The sequence below is a fragment of the Budorcas taxicolor genome, chromosome 10 (assembly GCF_023091745.1).
Source record: "Budorcas taxicolor isolate Tak-1 chromosome 10, Takin1.1, whole genome shotgun sequence".
Lineage (NCBI taxonomy): Eukaryota > Metazoa > Chordata > Mammalia > Artiodactyla > Bovidae > Budorcas > Budorcas taxicolor.
In genome coordinates, this window is record NC_068919.1 from 60,273,041 (window position 1) to 60,282,301 (window position 9,261).

The following is a 9,261-nucleotide window of genomic DNA, read 5'->3' on the forward strand; positions in this document are numbered from 1 at the left end:
AGAAACACTAAAGACCCAAGAGAAGCATAAGAGATTAAGAAGTGGCAAGAATACACAGAAGAACTGTACAAAAAAGGCCTTAATGACCCAGATAACCATGATGGTGTGGTCACTAAACTAGAGCCACACATACTGGAGTGTGAAGTCAAGAGGGATTTTAGGAAGCATTACTACAAACAAAGCATCAAATCTAGTGGAGGTATTGGAATTGCAGCTGAGCTATTTTAAATCCTAAAAGATGATGCTGTTAAAGTGCTGTATTCAATATGTCAACAAATGTGGAAAACTCAGCAGTGGCCACAGGATTAGAAAAGATCAGTTTTCATTCCAATCCCAAAGGGCAATGCCAAAGAATGTTCAAAGTGAAAGTCGCTCAGTTGTGTCCAACTCTTTGTGACCCCCATGGACTATAAAGTCCATGGAATTCTCCAGGCCAGAATACTTGTGTGGGTAGCCATTCCATTCTCCAGGGGACCTTCCCAACCCAAGGACTGAACCCAGGTCTCCTGTATTGCAGGCAGCTTCTTTACCAGGTGAGCCACCAAGGAAGACCAAGAATGTTCAAATTACCATACAACTGAGCTCATTTCACATGCTAGAAAGGTAATTATCAAAATCCTTCAAGCAAGGCTTTAATAGTACATAAACCGAGAACTTCCAGATGTACAAGCTGGATTTAGAAAAGGGGAGGAACAAGAAATCAAATTACCAACATCCCCAGGATCATAGGAGAAACAAGAGAAATCGAGAAGAGCATCAGTTTCAGCTTCATTGACTATGCTAAAGCCTTTGACTGTGTGGATCATAACAAACTAGGGAAAATTCTAAAGAGATGAACCTTACCTATCTCCTGAGCAACCTATATGGAGGTTTCTCCATATAGGAGATGCAATAGTTAGAACTGGACATGGAACAACAGACTGGTTCAAAATTGGAACAGGAGAACAACAAGGGTGTACATGATCACCCTGTTTATTTAACGTAAATGCAGAGAACATCATAGGAAATGCCGGGCTGCATGAACCAAATGCTGGAATCAATATTGCCAGGAAAAATATCAACAACCACAGATACACAGATGATACTACTCTAATGGCAGAAAGAGAAGAGAAACTAAAGAGCCTGTTGATGAGGGTGAAAGAGGAGAGTGAAAAGCTGGCTTAAAACTCAATATTCAGAAAGCTAAGACCATGGTATCTGATCCCACCACTTTATGGCAAATAGATGGGGCAAAAATGGAAACAGGACAAACTTCATTTTCTTGGCCTCCAAAATCACTGCAGATTGAGACTGCCACCATGAAATTAAAAGACGCTTGCTCCTTCTAAGAAAATTATGACAAACCTGGACAGTGTATTAAAAAGAATGAACACCGCTTGCCAATAAATGTCCATATAGTCAAAGCTATGTTTTTTCAAGTAGTCATGTAAGAGAGGTAACTGTTGGACCATAAAGAAGGCTGAGTGCTTGGTGCTTTTAAATTGTGGTGCTGGAGAAAACTCTTGAAAGTCCCTTGGACTGCAAGGAGATCAAATCAGTCAATCCCAAAGGGAATGACGTTAGAATAGTCATTAGAAGGACTGATGCTGAAGTTCCAATAATTTGCCCACCTGATGCAAAGAGCTGACTCATTGGAAAAGACCCTGCTGCCAAGAAAAACTGAAGGCAAAAGGAGAAGGGGACAACAGAGAATGAGATGACTGGATAGCATCACCAACTCAATGGACATGAGTCTGAGCAAATTCCAGGAGATGGTGTAGGATAGAGAATCCTGATGTGACGCTGTCCATGGGGTTGCAGAGAATCAGGCAAAACTCCATGATTGAATTGAACTGCTATCCCCAAGACCTATACCTACCAGGAGGACAGCACTAATCCCAGGCCCTGGCTTCACCTGCTAGTGGGCAGGCAATGGCCCCAGAGTCTTCTGAACCATGACTCTACCCAACTGTGAGCTAGTATAAGCCCCAGGGGCCCCTGGGATTCTGCAGTCAGCCACCTAATGAGCCAGACGCACCAAATAAGAGAGTACCCTCTACAGAAGGCAGGATCTGGCAACCAACCAGACTGAGGTCCAGTCAAGCCTACGAGAGATCCCAAATAGCCTACCATGATAAAAGGACCATACAGCCCTCATGCGAAAGCCTCTTAAGGATATAGACCAGAAACAAGTCATATATGTTTGCTGCTGAGACACATGTTATCTCCCACAAAAGACCATTTCTCTAAGCTCAGGAAACCTAAACAACCTACCAGACACATAAAAATAAAAACAGCAACTTATACAAAAATGAGGCATCAGAGGAACATATTCCAGATGAACAAACAAGCAAAACCCCCAGAAGAACTAAGTGAAGTGGAGACAGGCAATCTACCTGAGGAAAAGTTCAAAGAACTTGAGAGCAGAATGGAAACACAGAACAAGAAGTTAGACATTTTTAACAGAGCTAGAAAATATAAAAACAAACTTGATGAAGAATATGATAACTGAAATGAAAAATACACTAAATGATACAAAAGAATGGATCAGCAAAATGAAAGAGTAATGGGAATCATTGATGATGAACAAGAAAAAGAATGAAAAGAAATGAGGACCATTTAAGAGACTTCTGGAGAACATAAGAATACTAACATTTGTGTTATAGAAGTCCCAGAAGAAGGAGAGAGAATGAAAGGGGCTGAGAACATGTGTGAAGACACAGTAGCTAAATACTTCCCTAACCTAGAAAGAGAACAGATATATAAGTCCTGGAAGCTCAGAGAGTCTCAACACAAGGAGGAACTTACCAAGACACATGACCATTAAAATGTCAAAGATTAAATATAGAGAGAATATTAAAAGCACCAGGAAAAACAAATAAGTTATATACAAAGGCTATCTGATGACTTATTAGAAGAACTGCAGGCCAGAAGGGAGTGGCATGACATATAACGAAAGGGAAATATATACAACCGAGAATACTCAGCAAGACTCTCACTTTCTTACAGGGAAGAACGGACTCCATGTTGGATTTGTTTCTTTTATTTTAACCTTTGCTTCTCATTGCTTTTGTTCACTAAAAGGATACCGTCTATACATAATGGCCTCCTCAGGGAGCCTTGCCCCTCTGCCTGAAAGTTAAACCAAAATGATGCCTTCGTTCCGGACCCTGTCCACCTGTGGATGGCAACAGGAAGGAAGAAATTAACACATGTCTTTCCTGAGGCTAGCTATTCCAGGAGAGATTTGTAGGAGTAACTGCCTTTTTCATTTTGCCTCCTTACCTCCCCCTCTCTCTGTTCTAAAAAAGAACCTACCATCCAGACCCTGATTAGATGATTATTTTGAGACATTCATCTGCCATCTTCTTGTCTTCTGTCTTTCTGATAAAATTGTAGTCCTTGCCTCAACACCTCATCTCTGACTCATTGACCTCTATGTGGTGAGCAGAGCAAAGTTGGACTCGGTAACAAATTTGGCTTAGCCAGCCAGGAGCCTTGCTGCTCGTGGCTAGCCAGCCCCAGTCAGGGAATATTGGGGCAAGGCCCTAGGTGCCGGGACTATCTGTCCTGAGGATCCTTCGTTCAAAATTCCCTAACGCAGCACCAGCTGCCCCAGTCGAAGCAAGGAACCGACAAACTTCTAGGAGTTAACAGATATCTGTTTGTAGGTAAGTCCATCTGATTGGTAACCAGTTTGTTGGTGTTATGTCTTGGTTTTGTATGTCCTTTTGTGTTGCAAGTCTACAGACTTGATTTTGCAGGTTAAGTCGCTCTTGTGTGTAGCTCCTCTTATGTGGAGCTAGGAGCATATTCTCCCCTAAATTTCAGTTTTTCCTTTTTGAGACAAGTCAGTCTGTTTGGGGCACTTTGCTAGGGAAGGGAGTTGTCATTGGAGTGTAACATGAGTTACAACCAGCTTGTTCAGAATTAATTCATTCTTTTTTTTTAATTCACTGTTCTTGTGTGGTAAGTCTACCCAAGTTGGGAACCAGTTTGATGATTTTTGTCATGGCTTTGTTTTGGTTTTGTGTCCATCAATGTTGGAATTTGTTTGCGCTTTTTATAAAAATGGGAAATATTTCATATATCCCAAAGAAAGCTCTTTGGGGAGTGTATTAGATCTGTTAAGAAGAGTGATGGCTCAGAATACCTCACTGAATTTTCGAGGTTAACTGGGTTAAATAACTTGTGGTTAAAAGTGTTTTACAAAAGAGCTGCGAAAAGAGATAAGATTACATATTTAGAAGCATTTATGCTATTACGTCAGGAGGAAAAGAAGTCAGAGGGCACCCACTGTGGACCAGGAGCCACTTCCTCAGCAGGAATATTTTCCTTGTGCCAATGTCCTGTGAGAAGCCAGGAGGCTCCACTAGACCTGGGGAATCTGACTCTAATTTCCCCACAGGAGCCCTGGGTAACTTTGACAGTGGGGAACAAATTGACTGACTTTCTAATATGGGTGCCGCATATCCTTGGAAACACCACAGCAGCACAGAAGACATCTCAGTCTATCCCTGCCACCAGAGTTTCATTCATTCTCACAGCTTCTAGACTGCCACTGATTGAAACCTAGGGAATTCCTGAAAGGTATTTGCAAATAGACTACCAAAATGGGAGACCGTGGGTCTGACTAAGCTAACCATAGCTTATACTCAGAGCCTGATAAAAATTTGGGAAGAGACCACCTCCCCTCAGCTAATTAAGAACATGTAAAACTTTCAACAAAATAAATGGGTATGTCAGTCCTTCAATATCATTGATGTAGCCACCCAATACTTCAAAGAAAGAAAAACAAAACTGTCCTTGTTTTAGAAATGTAGTCTTTACATAAACACAAGCATGGTCCAGAAATAATTTAAAAACCATCAATTTTTTTTTTACCACTCCCCAAAACTTCCTTATTCAGCTTAAGAAGCATGGAAGTATTAAACTAAGGGGGAAACAAAGTCATCCTAGGAAGAAGTTACCTGTAACTTTGAGATGAAAATGTCCTACCTGGTTTTCTCAGGAACCTATCTCTGCCATCCTTTTAAAGTACTAATTTTAAAGAGGAAAAAGTAATTTAGAATTTGGCTTTTCCAGAATAAATACAAATCCTAAATGTCTTTTCTGCAAATATTTAGCCATCTAGCCAAGTGAGCTTGACTTATTCCATCTGCCAAAACCCAATTTTAATCCAACCTCTTTTGTGATCTGATGGGTCTTAACCGGACTCAGGGCTGAAATCTTGAAATGAGAAATGGAATCTCTGTGTGTTTGTGTGTATCTTTGTCTTTGGATAACATTGCCATGGTTGATCTGTAAAAGAGGTCTACTTAACTGGCTTAAAGAAAAATAAGCACTTACAAACAATTCTCAGTACAAGAGAAATTAAGCTAAATGAGGTTCAGGTTCATGTGAACCAGGAATATTAAATTAACACTGGTATTAATGTCTATTCATTGATCTAATTAACATAAACATGTCTTAGGAATCATCAACATTAAGTATAATATTTTATCGTGCCTAGGTTTGTGTGTGCCTGCTAAGTCACTTCAATGATGTCCAACTCTTTGAAACCCTATAGACTGAAGCACGTCTTGCTCCTCTATCCATGGGATTCTCCAGGCAAGAATACTGGAGTGGGTTGCCATGTCTTCCTCCAGTGGACCTTCCTCACCCAGGGCCTGAACCCGTGTCTTTTACGTCTTTTCCTGCATTGGCAGGCAGGTTCTTTACCAGTAGTGCTACCAAGGAAGGCCAGTTTTAATATAAGCTAAATAAAATCTTGTTTTATCTATTATAAATTCATCAGCCAGAGAGAAAATAAGATAACAGCTTTGGGTAAACTTTTAGAAATAATTATATTTTAGAATCCCTTCAGATATTCCATAATTGAAAGTTAGAATTGTCCTAAAATAAGTGATGGAAAGTTTGCGGAAAGTGGGCCTCAAAAAAAAGGCTTTGTACATAATCAGCCAGGATTAAGTTTAAAGTAAGTTTGAGTAAATAAACTTTTAAAATATGCTGGTCCAAAACTGAACTTGGCTTTACTATTAAAATGACAAATTTTCTTAAGATATTGCATTGCCTTTGATTACAGATATTGTTTCTTTACCTCTTAAGTGATCTGTTCTGTATTTGCCTTTAAAATATTTTATTGTTAGTTTGGCTAAGTGAGTAACTACTATTTCACAGTGACCTATGATTCTGTTGTGTTTTAAAACTTTTTATGATATTCTTTCAACAAAACATCCCCAATCAAATTATAGTAAAGTTCCTTTCACCTCTACCTAACTTTTGTTCTTGCTGTTAAGTCACTCAGTCATGTCCGACCCTTTGTGACCCCATGGACTTCAGCACACCAGGGTCCCTGTACTTCATCATCTCCCGGAGCTTGCTCAAACTCATGTCCATTGAGTCACTGATGCCATGCACCCATCTTATCCTCTGTCATCATCATCTCCTGCCTTCAATCTTTCCTAGCATCAGGTTTTTTTCTAATGAGTCAGCTCTTTGCATCAGGTGGCCAAACTATTGGGGCTTCAGCATCAGTCCTTCCAATGAATAGTTACAATTGATTTCCTTTAGGATTGACTGGTTTGATCTCCTTGCGGTCCAAGGGACTCTCAAGAGTCTTCTCCAATGCCACAGTTCAAAAGCATCATATCTTTGGTGCTCAGCCTTCTTTATGGTCCAACGCTCACATCCATACTTAACTAATGGAAAAACTAATAGAAAATACAGACCTTCATTGGTAAAATAATGTCTTTGCTTTTTAATGTGCTCTTTGGGTTTGTCATAGCTTTTCTTCCAAAGAGCAAGCATCTTCTAATTTCATGGCTGAAGCCACCATCTGCAGTGATTTTGGACCCAAGAAGGTAAAGCTTTTCACTGTTTCCACTGTTTCCGCATCTGCCATGATGTGATGAGACCATATGCCATGATCTTTGTTTTTTGAATGTTGAGTTTCAAGCCAGCTTTTTCACTCTCCTCTTTCACTTTCATCAAGAGGCTCTTCAGTTTCTCTTTGCTTTCTGCCGTAAGGGTGGTTCTAACTGTTCTAACTGTTGCTTCTTGACCAGAATACAGGTTTCTCAAGAGGCATGTAAGGTGGTCTGGTATTCCCATTTCTTGAAGAATTTTCCACAGTTTATTGTGATCCACACAGTCAAAGGCTTTAGCGTGGTCAATAAAGCAGATGTTTTTCTGGAATTCTCTTGCTTTTTCTATGATCCAATGGATGTTGGCCATTTGATCTCTGGTTCCTCTGTCTTTTCTAATTCCAGCTTGAACATCTGAAAGTTCACAGTTCATGTACTGTTGAAGCCTAGTGTAGAGAATTTTGAGCATTACTTTGCTAGCATGTGACACAAGTGCGATTGTGCGGTAGTTCGAGCATTCTTTGGCATTGCCCCTCTTTGGGATTGGAATGAAAACTGACCTTTTCCAGTCCTGTGACCACTGCTGAGCTTCCAAATTTGCTGGCATATTGAGTGCGGCACCTTCCCAGCATCATCTTTTAGGATTTGAAATAGCTCAGCTGGAATACATCCAATAGCTTTGCTTGTAGTGAAGCTTAAGGCCAATTTGACTTCACACTCCAGGATGACTGGCTCTAGGTGAGTGATCACACTAACATGGTTTATGGGTCATTAAGATCTTTTTTGTACAGTTCTTCTGTGTATTCTTGCCACCTCTTAATATCTTCTGCTTTTTTTAGGTCCATACCATTTCTGTCCTTTATTGTGCCCATCTTTGCACAAAATGTTCTACCTACGTAACTTTGGGATGTTTCAAATGGCCCCTTAAACACCCCAAAGAGAGATATTAAACTAATTAGGTTGACTTGGTATGCTGAATTATATGGAAAGAGCTTTCTAATGAGTAATAAATCTTCTTAGGTTATTTTTGCTCTTGTTAAGTGCCTAAGTCATGTCCTACTCTTTGCGACCCAATGGACTGGGGTACACCAGGCTTCTCTGTCCTTTATTAATTCCCAGAGTTTGCTCAAAATCATGTCCATTGAATCAATGATGCTATCCAACCATCTCATCCTCTGTCATCCCCTTCTCTTCCTGCCTTCAATCTTTCCCAGTATCAGGGTCTTTTTCAATGATTTGGCTCTTTGCATCAGGTGGCCAAAATATTGGAGCTTCTGCTTCAGCATTAGTCCTTCTAATGAATATTCTGGTTCATTTCCTTCAAAATTGACTGGTTTCATCTCCTTGAAGTCCAAGGGACTCTCAAGAGTATTCTCCAGCACCACAATTTGAAAGCATCTATTCTTCAACGTTCATCCTTCTTTATGGAGCAACTCTTGGAAGCCAAGTGAACTGGTAAACTTGGTTATAAATTTTGTGTTTTCCAGGTATAAAGAAAACCTTCCCCTTGAACTAATTGTGACTTACTGTAATTTGGTACATTATACTTTAATAAGCTGAATTGTAACATTTATCTTCTTCTCTCAACCTGGTTGATCTGGCCAGTAACATATGCTTGTCTCCAAGTGTGAGCAGTGTATGTCTAGGTATGCATGGCCAACACAGTGAAACTGTGGATAGCTCATTATATTAGCTATGGATCCTTTGGTCACTTGATTATTGCAACTGAATTACAACTGGATTAATCATTGTTTGAATCTTTTTTTTTTTTCAAATTGTTTGTGATTTGTCTCCCTGCTGCACTCTGCCTTTGTCAATGTTAATGGCTGTATTACTTTTATGCTGTCTTATTTATAAGATTGTTATCTCTTACAGTGCCCAGTGTGTAACTAGACCTCCAACAAAACTTCTAAGACTAAACATCTTGAGGAAATAAATCACATTGAGAACATAAAATAACTGTAGTAGTGTGAGTCTAGGTATGGGAAGATGCAACAAGGGAAAATAACTCCTGGATCACAATCAGACAAGATCCAGACAGTCTTTAATTATCAATGGGTCTAATCCAAAATTTAACACCTGAGTTGGCATATCAAGAATTTTCACCTAATCTGGGATGAGCCTCTCAGCAACATGGGACAAAATTTGATCATGAAATGTCTCCCAAGTATTGGTCAAATTCCTGTCCAAGAAGAAAGGATCTGAAGCACCCCTCCAACGTGAGCCAGTGATCCCTTAAGAAACTCAGGAAGGAGACAAATACCTGCCATCTAGCAGCCATCAGACTACAGCCACTCCCTATGGTGAGCCCCAAGGAAACTCAGGATACAGGCTCACAGATAGCTGAGGTGCATAATAATTTCAGTGAGTCCAGATTTTTGCATCTTCCCATACATAAAAAAGCACTAAATTCCTT